Below are 9,047 nucleotides of genomic sequence, written 5' to 3'. Positions count from 1 at the left end.
TTTATGGTGTATGATGCTACTCTCGAAAGGTTTTTGATGCTGCATGTGAAACTTGATGCTGTTGTCTAATGGCGTAACTGAGTGCCGAAGCTATCTGATGTAATTCGATTATGAAATCCTGGTTGCTTTTATAAGAATATGAAATATCTAGCGTGTTTTATAAGAAATATCAGTTTGATTAGTACATGGATTATCAATAATAGGCTAATTACCCTGCGTATTGGGGTTTTCTATTGCAGACGGTTACTTAGACAACACCGTGGGTGATGAACTCAAACAACCCGGACGGTTTCTAGAAAGTAGGTGTGTTCGATCAAATATCAATCACACACGGCTTCCGGCAGCGAACTGTTTGCGTTAGGCCACCTTGCACAATTGTTTCCACACAAAGAACTATGTGTGATATACATATGAACGGAAACGTTTTCCCTGGATTGACCGTGTGGGATGTACATAAAAACATAAATGAATTCCTTGGATTGACTGTGTGTGATCTACTCCCTCCGTTCCTTTATATATGGTGTATTTATTTTTTCAAAAGTCAAAAGAGCGCATGTTTGACCGAGTTTTTAGAAGTATATATAAATATTCACAATATGAAATTTATATCATTTGATTCATCATGAAAAGTAGTTTCATATTTTATCTGTTAGGTATTGTAGATGTTGTTATTCTATTCTATAATCTTGGTCAAATATTCACATGGTTGACTTGCATGGAAACCAATACACCTTATATTTTGGAATGGAGGGAGTACATACCTACAGAAATGTTTTTTTGGGACTCACCGTGTGGGATGTACATACCTACGGAAATGATTATATCGGATTACCGTGTGGGATGTACATACCTACGGAAATGATTGGGTTTCGATGCCTCGCCCTATCGCACACGGCCCCAGCCTGGGTCCCAGGAGGGCCTATCGCCAACGATTACTGGGTCGTGTGGGAAGGACACGCTATTACACACACTCACTTGGCGACAGTTCCAAATGTCGTCGCAGAAAGGGGTTAAAAACTGTTTGTTTAGCACGTCATTGTACCAGTGGTTGTGTAGGATGCCAGCTTTTCGCCAATCAAAGCCATATGCCGCCTACCTCCCTACAAACAATCCCCATTACTTGGCCTTTCACGGTCTGGAGGCTTGACATGGTCGGACCCCTCAAAGGGGAAGCCATAAGAAAAAAATACCTGCTGGTCATGGTAGATAAATTCACTAAGTGGATAGAGGCCAAACCAGTTAAAATGACCGAAGCTGGACCAGTGATAAACTTCATATCTGGTGTCGTACACCATTATGGTGTCCCACACAGCATCATCATGGATAACGGCTATAACTTTATAGCCGACGAAATAAAAACCTAGTGCGCCAATCTGAGCATCAAGCTCGATTATGCCTCCATCTATCACCCTCAAACTAACGGTCAAGTAGAACAGGCTAACGACATGATAATGAGCATCATTAAACCCAGACTAGTGAGATCCTTAAAGGAGTCAGATAAACACTGGGTTGAGGAGCTCGACTCCGTACTCCGCGGACTGCGGACCACGCCTAATCGCACGACCGGGTACACACCGTTCTTTATGGTGTACGACATAGAGGTTGTCTTGCCCTGCGATATTATTCACGACTCACCTCGAGTACGCATGTACAAAGAGAGAGAGAGAGAGAGAGAGAGAGAGAGAGAGAGAGAGAGAGAGAGAGAGAGATAGAGATAGAGAGAGAGGCTGAGCTCGATCGGCAAGATGACTTAGACGACCTGGAGGAGGAGTGCGATGTCGCAAAAGCTTGCTCAGCATTCTATCAACAACAAGCTCAAAGATACCAAAGCAGAGAAGTGCGGGCCAAGACTTACAATGTTGGTGAACTCGTTCTATGCCTACCAGAGAACAAAAAGGACAAGCTCAAGCCCAAATGGGAGGGTCACTTCATTATAGATGAAGTTCTCACTGGAGGATCCTATCGCCTTCGTAATGCATTGGACAATCGCTTAGAGCCGAACCCTTGGAATGCTGCCAGACTCCGAAGATTCTATGCCTAAGTCCGGACTCATAGTTCGTTATCTTTTTTCTCTTTTTTCTCTTTCTTCTTTTCGTTTTTATACGATTTCTAGCCCGTGTTCGGATAAACCACACACTTAAGGGGTATACATCCTTAAATGTATATACCCCCCAATACCTGGGGGCTTCTTGTCACAGAAGCTTATTATTATTTTTTGAGCATCAAGCTCATCGTATATATGCGTCGTCTTCTCATATATGTATTTTCTTCGCCATTATATGCACCTTTATGACTTAAGTTTTTGCCAAGCTAGGTTGCCTGGCTCCTGTGCTTATGCCATATGTCCCCATTTGTTCGGCTAGAGCATAAAGGGAGCACCTCTACAATTGTTACAATGGTTATCTGGACGTGTACCTCAGACGGGTGAAGCCGAAAGTTAGCGTTCTTAAGGGAATAATAGGTCAGCCAATAAAAGATGAACAACAATCGTTGTGTTGCAAGCCCCCAAAATATAACGTACTATGATTTTTAGCATCACAACTCAGGCGTGCACAACAACGCACGCTGGTCCAGGGAAAGGAACCCTTAACAGAACTATTCTCTCTGGAAGATGTTTCTTACGATCAAATGTAATATAACATAACTCCCCAAATACAACTTTTCTGTTCAAGCAACTATGACCGGACTGCCTGGTTTCCGAACATACTTCGGTGTTTACCACCAGTATAGTATTCGGAAACACTCCAAACTTTGAATTTAGGAGGTTAAAGCGGAAGGTCTGCCATTACAATTGTTTTATAATTCGGCTGGAGATACGTTTGTCGATAAAAGTACATTACTACTTGGAATCAAAAACTTCCTCCTCCTCTAGACAATCTAATAAGTTGTCTAGCTTACAGTCCTGCTGAGAAAACTTGGCGGCTATCTTTACTTGGTCATATACTAAGCTAACAGGAATTTCTTGCCCATCTGGTCCCCAAGGCCCGACCCGAGCCATATGATTCGGATCAAGTCCGGTGTATCGTGTTTTCACCATGGCCCAGGCCTCTCGTGCACCTTCTCGGCATGCTGATATCTTCCATAGTCCAAAGCGGCGAGGAGCTCCTTTGAGTAAATTCACGAGCTCCTCCATACTTCCTGGAGGAGAATTGGCTGGCCATAGAGCTTTAGCAATGTTCCTCATTACCCTCCGGGCTCGCTCATGCACTCTGGACAGCAATTGTAGCAAATTGCCTTGAAATCTGGACACCTCTTCTTCGGGCCGCCCAGTCAGCACACCTACAGGAAAAACTTGTTTACACCTCGCATTCGGGAACTGTACGAAAGTAAGGTTAAAAGGCATACTAAATATGCCGCCTTTCAGCTTTCTGTTCTCTTTCAAGGCATCCGCCAGTTGGGCCCGTACGTCCTTCAGCTCTTCGGCTTGCTTGGTGTTAGCATCCTGTAACTTGTTCTTCTCATCCCTGGTCTGTGTAAGTACACGTTGACCAGCGGCCTCTTGCCTTTTAGCATGCTGTTTATCCGCCTACGCGGCCCTTAGTTCCTTTTCTAACTGGTCTGCCGATCCTGCTGTCGTAAATGCAACGGTGCTTATGTTAAAACATCACAGGCATAGAATCGTATTTTCCAGACAGTAGTTGACATTATGAGTCAGTGCCTTCTTGGATTTCTCAAGTTCGGCGGTTACTGCAGTTAGCTAGGACTGACACTTTTCAAGCTCCTGGGATAGCAGGTTGTTTTTCTCTGTGAGTACCTAAATTGTACAACGATTCTTAAATCAGTTGTGCAACTACTTTAAGTCTCGGGGGCTACGGGTGCATAGGATTATTGAACCTACACAAAAGTCTTACCCGCATATCCTTTGAAAGCTGGTGAGTGGCTCCAGCGAGCCCATCCCGAGTAGCTCGGATATATGCATCCGCTGAGCTGAAGGCATTGAATGCCTCTTCGATGAAAGTTGCGTCGCGCATAGCCGCCCTCCGGCGTCGATGATTCATCGCACTCTCCACTTCAGAGTTGGTAACGAATACATCATCGGAATCCTTGGGGAGAGGACAATCTGACGCCGCACCTGTATCAACCCTAGTCCTTGGAACGAAGTCCGGGGTTGGATTGGGTGGTGTATGACCAGCGAGGCCTCCTAACACAGTCCGGCGTATGCTTTTCCTAAAAAACAATATGGCACAGCGGGAAAACATCACAATTCGGTATACCTGCCAGGGGCATATTAAAAACCATACCTTTTTTATGAAGGTGGGGGCTCGGCAGTATCGTTGCCCGCTTTTCTTTTCGAAGATCCACCCTACACAGGCGTCCCTTTCTTAAGGGGCGTTTCAGATGCGGCGTGGCGACACGAGCGCCGCCCCTTTGGAGCACGAGATAGTGCGGTGGGTGAGGCACGATGAGAAAACTCTTGTGAAGGAGACGTCTCCTAGGTACTTACATGGGAGGAGGGGAGAATACCAGGATAATCGGCTATGATGGCCACTTTTGTGTCGTCGTAGCTCGCTTGATAAAAAACCCTCCTTGAACTTTATGAATATATCTGGATCCTCTTTAAATCCAGGATCCAGGTCTCAGATATGATCCTCCGGCTGCGGAGCGGGGCTATAGATCCCTGCGACAACCTTCATCCATTCTTGTTAAGAATAGCCGGATTAAGTTCAACTAGGTGTGACTCAGGAAGAGGATTGGGTAAGGTTATGAAGTGAAAGCTCACCCAGATAGGAGGGTTGTACATGGAGAAGCCCTCTCGGCACTTAAGGAGAGTAAAATCTTCTTTCTCCCCTTTAAAAAGATCAGCCAACATGGAGGCCAAGGCGGCAAAGGTGTCCGGACCCTTGCGTCCCCAGCGTGATGCATCATCTTCCTCGTTGTAGTGCCACACGGGGAGTCCTCTGGATTGAAGTGGCTGAACGCCTCGCGTTATTGAAATTGACATTACTTCAATTATGGATGGTCCGGATTGGGTGAGTGCCTTTATCCTGCTCATTAACTACCTAACCTCCACACTTTCCTCCTCTTCGAAACTCCAAGGACGCCAGCTGTGGAGTTTCTTTAATGGGGCATTTCCAAATTCAGGAAGGCCCCATCGTATTGGGTCTCGGAGAACAACGTCTTAGATATAAAACCACTCTGAAGGCCACACTTCGGATGCCTTCTTCGGAGTGTCGTATAGATATCATGTCCTGCCTATGCACCATACTTCGGCGCCGCCCACCTCGAATATAGATCCCTTCTGGGAGCAGGGGACGAGGCAGAAAAGTTTTCTCCTAAATTCAAAATGGGCCTCGCAGCCCGGGAACAACTGACAAAGAGCAATGAAGCCCGCGATGTGCAGAATGGAGCCCGACGTGAGATTGTGCAGCTGAATGCCATAGTACTCCAGGAGACCTCGAAGTTAAGGGTGGATTTGGGAATCCAAAACCTCTTAAAAGGAAGGAAACAAAGCACACTCGCTCCCCTTCTGAAGGATTGGGGAAATTTTCTGCCATGGTTTTGCCATTTATGGAAGTCAATCCAGCCCGGACGGGGACCAGGTCTGTGGGAGGGAGATATCTTTGCACCTGGAGCTTGGTCAGCTGGGCGTGGGAGACCGAGCAACTCTCCCAATCGCCTTTTTGAGGGCCGTGAAGGTGTGAGGAAGAACTGGGAGTGCTAGCCATGCTGGTGCGGTTTTTCTGTGGCCAGCTCTAAGGATTTCCTCGCTTGGTTGAGAATGGCATCTGAGATCCTGTCTCACTAAATAGATGCCATCCATATGCCGCCAGAGTGTTATCTATAAAAACGCTAGGACCCTTCATATTCGTCTGACACATGGAAGCCAAGGCGACGACGGCACAGAAGCTGAAGGTTATTATATTTAATGTGAAGATGAAGCTTTCCGAAGCACCAGGGGGAGCCCACTTTGTCGAAGCTGAAGGTGTAAGACAGATACAACGTCATCTCCGAAAAGACGAATACAGTTCCTTTTGATCAAATTGGTTTGAAGTGTTCAGAGGAGGAACCCGCCTTGCAATGACGAAGACAGTCTGCGCGCCGGACATATCGTCATTGAAGCCTGGTTTGGGGGCTACTAAGGGAGTCCTGGATTAGGGGGTCCCCAGGCGTCCGGTACATGTGATGTGGGCCGGACTGCTGGGCCGTGAAGATACAAGATAGAAGACTTCCCCCCATGTCCGGACAGGACTCTCCTTTGCGTGTGTGGCAAGCTTGATGTCCGGATGTATGGTTTCCTTCCCCTGTAAACCGACCTTGTACAACCCTAGCCTCCTCCGGTGTCTATATAAACTAGAGGGTTTAGTCCATAGAGCCAATCATAATCATACATGCTAGACATCTAGGGCTTAGCCATTACGATCTCGAGGTAGATCAACTCTTGTAACCCCTATACTCATCAAAGTCAACCAAGTAGGAAGTAGGGTATTACCTCCATCATGAGGGCCCGAACCTGGGTAAACATCATGTCCCCCGCCTCCTGTTACCTTTGATCCGTAGACACACAGTTCGGGACCCCCTACCCAAGATCTGCCGGTTTTGACACCGACAAGGAGCAACACCAGATGTTATGAACGTCTGGCAGAGCAAAGCTAATGACTACTCGATAGTTCAGTGTGCCATGCTTTACGGCTTAGAATCAGGACTTCAACAACGTTTTGAACATCATGGAGCATACGAGATGTTCCAGGAGTTCAAGTTAATATTTCAAGCAAATGCCCGAATTGATAGATATGAAGTCTCCAATAAATTCTATAGCTGCAAGATGGAGGAGAATAGTTCTGTCAGTGAACATATACTCAGAATGTATGGGTACCACAACCACTTGACTCAACTGGGAGTTAATCTTCCTGATTATAGTGTCATTGACATAGTTCTTCAATCACTGCCACCAAGCTACAAAAGCTTTGTGATGAACTATAATATGCAAGGGATGGATAAGACAATTCCCGAGCTCTTCGCAATGCTAAAAGCTGCGAAGGTAGAAATCAAGAAGGAGCATCAAGTGTTGATGGTCAACAAGACCACTAGTTTCAAGAAGAAGGGCAAAGGGAAAAAGGGGAACTTCAAGAAGAATGGCAAACAAGTTGCTGCTCAAGTGAAGAAGCCCAAGTCTGGACCTAAGCCTGAGACTGAGTGCTTCTACTGCAAAGGGACTGGTCACTGGAAGCGGAACTGCCCCAATTATTTGGCAGATAAGAAGGATGGCAAAGTGAAAGGTATATTTCATATACATGTTATTGATGTGTACTTTACTAAAGCTCGCAGTAGCGACTGGGTATTTGATACTGGTTTTGTTGCTCATATTTGAAACTCAAAACAGGGGCTACGGATTAAGCGAAGATTGGCTAAGGATGAGGTGACGATGCGTGTGAGAAATGGTTCCAAAGTCGATGTGATCGCGGTCGGCACGCTACCTCTACATCTACCTTCGGGATTAGTATTAGACCTGAATAATTGTTATTTGGTGCCAGCGTTAAGCATGAACATTATATCTGGATCTTGTTTGATGTGAGCCGGTTATTCATTTAAATCATAGAATAATGATTGTTCTATTTATATGAGTAATATGTTTTATGGTCATGCACCCTTGATGAGTGGTCTATTTTTATTGAATCTCGATAGTAGTGATACACATATTCATAGTATTGAAGCCAAAAGATATAAGTTTAATAATGATAGTGCAACTTATTTGTGGCACTACCGTTTAGGTCATATTGGTATAAATCACATGAAGAAACTCAATGCTGATGGACCTTTGGAGTCACTTGATCATGAATCACTTGATGCTTGCGAACCATTCCTCATGGGCAAGATGACTAAGACTCCATTCTCCAAAACAATGGAACGAGCAATAGACTTATTGGAAATAATACATACTGATGTATGCGGTCCGATGAGTGTTGATGCTCGTGGCGAGTATCGTTATTTACTGACCTTCACAGATGATTTGAGTAGATATGGGTATATCTACTTGATGAAACATAAGTCTGAAACATTTGAAAAGTTAAAAAGAATTTCAGAGTGAAGTGGAAAATCATTGTAACAAGAAAACTAAGTTTCTATGATCTGATCGTGGAGGTGAATATTTGAGTTATGAGTTTGGTCTTCATTTGAAACAATGCGGAATAGTTTCGCAACTCAGGCCACCTGGAACACCACAGCGTAATGGTGTGTCCGAACGTCGTAACCGCACTTTATTAGATATGGTGCGATCTATGATGTCTCTTACTGATTTACCGCTATCGTTTTGGGGTTATGCTTTAGAGACGGCTGCATTCACGTTAAATAGGGCACCATTGAAATCCATTGAGACGACACCATATGAACTGTGGTTTGGCAAGAAACCCAAGTTGTCATTTCTTAAAGTTTGGGGCTGCAATGCTAATGTGAAAAAGCTTCAACCTGATAAGATCGAACCCAGATCAAAGAAATGTTTCTTCATAGGATACCCAAAGGAAACTGTTGGGTACACCTTCTATTACAGATCCAAAGGCAAGATATTCGTTGCTAAGAATGGATCCTTTCTAAAGAAGGAGTTTCTCTCTCAAAAGAAGTGAGTGGGAGGAAAGTAGAACTTGATGAGGTAGTTGTACCTTCTCCCTTATTGGAAAGTAGTTCATCACAGAAATTAGTTCCAGTGATTCCTGCACCAATTAGTGAGGAAGTTAATGATGATGATCATGAAACTTCTGATCAAGTTACTACCGAACCTCATAGGTCAACCAGAGCAAGATCGCACCAAAGTGGCACGGTAGTCCTGTTTTGGAGGTCATGTTACTTGACCATGATGAACCTACGAACTATGAGGAAGCGATGATGAGCCCAGATTCCGCAAAATGGATTGAGGCCATGAAATCTGAGATGGGATCCATGTATGAGAACAAAGTATGGACTTTGGTTGACTTGCCCGATGATCAGCAAACCATAGAGAATAAATGGATCTTCAAGAAGAAGACTGACGCTGACGGTAATGTTACTATCTACGAAGCTCGACTTGTTGCAAAAGGTTTTCGACAAGTTCACGGAGTTGACTATGATGAGACCTT

This window comes from Triticum aestivum, chromosome 7A (assembly GCF_018294505.1).
Source record: "Triticum aestivum cultivar Chinese Spring chromosome 7A, IWGSC CS RefSeq v2.1, whole genome shotgun sequence".
Lineage (NCBI taxonomy): Eukaryota > Viridiplantae > Streptophyta > Magnoliopsida > Poales > Poaceae > Triticum > Triticum aestivum.
Note: the sequence above shows the minus strand (reverse complement) of the source record.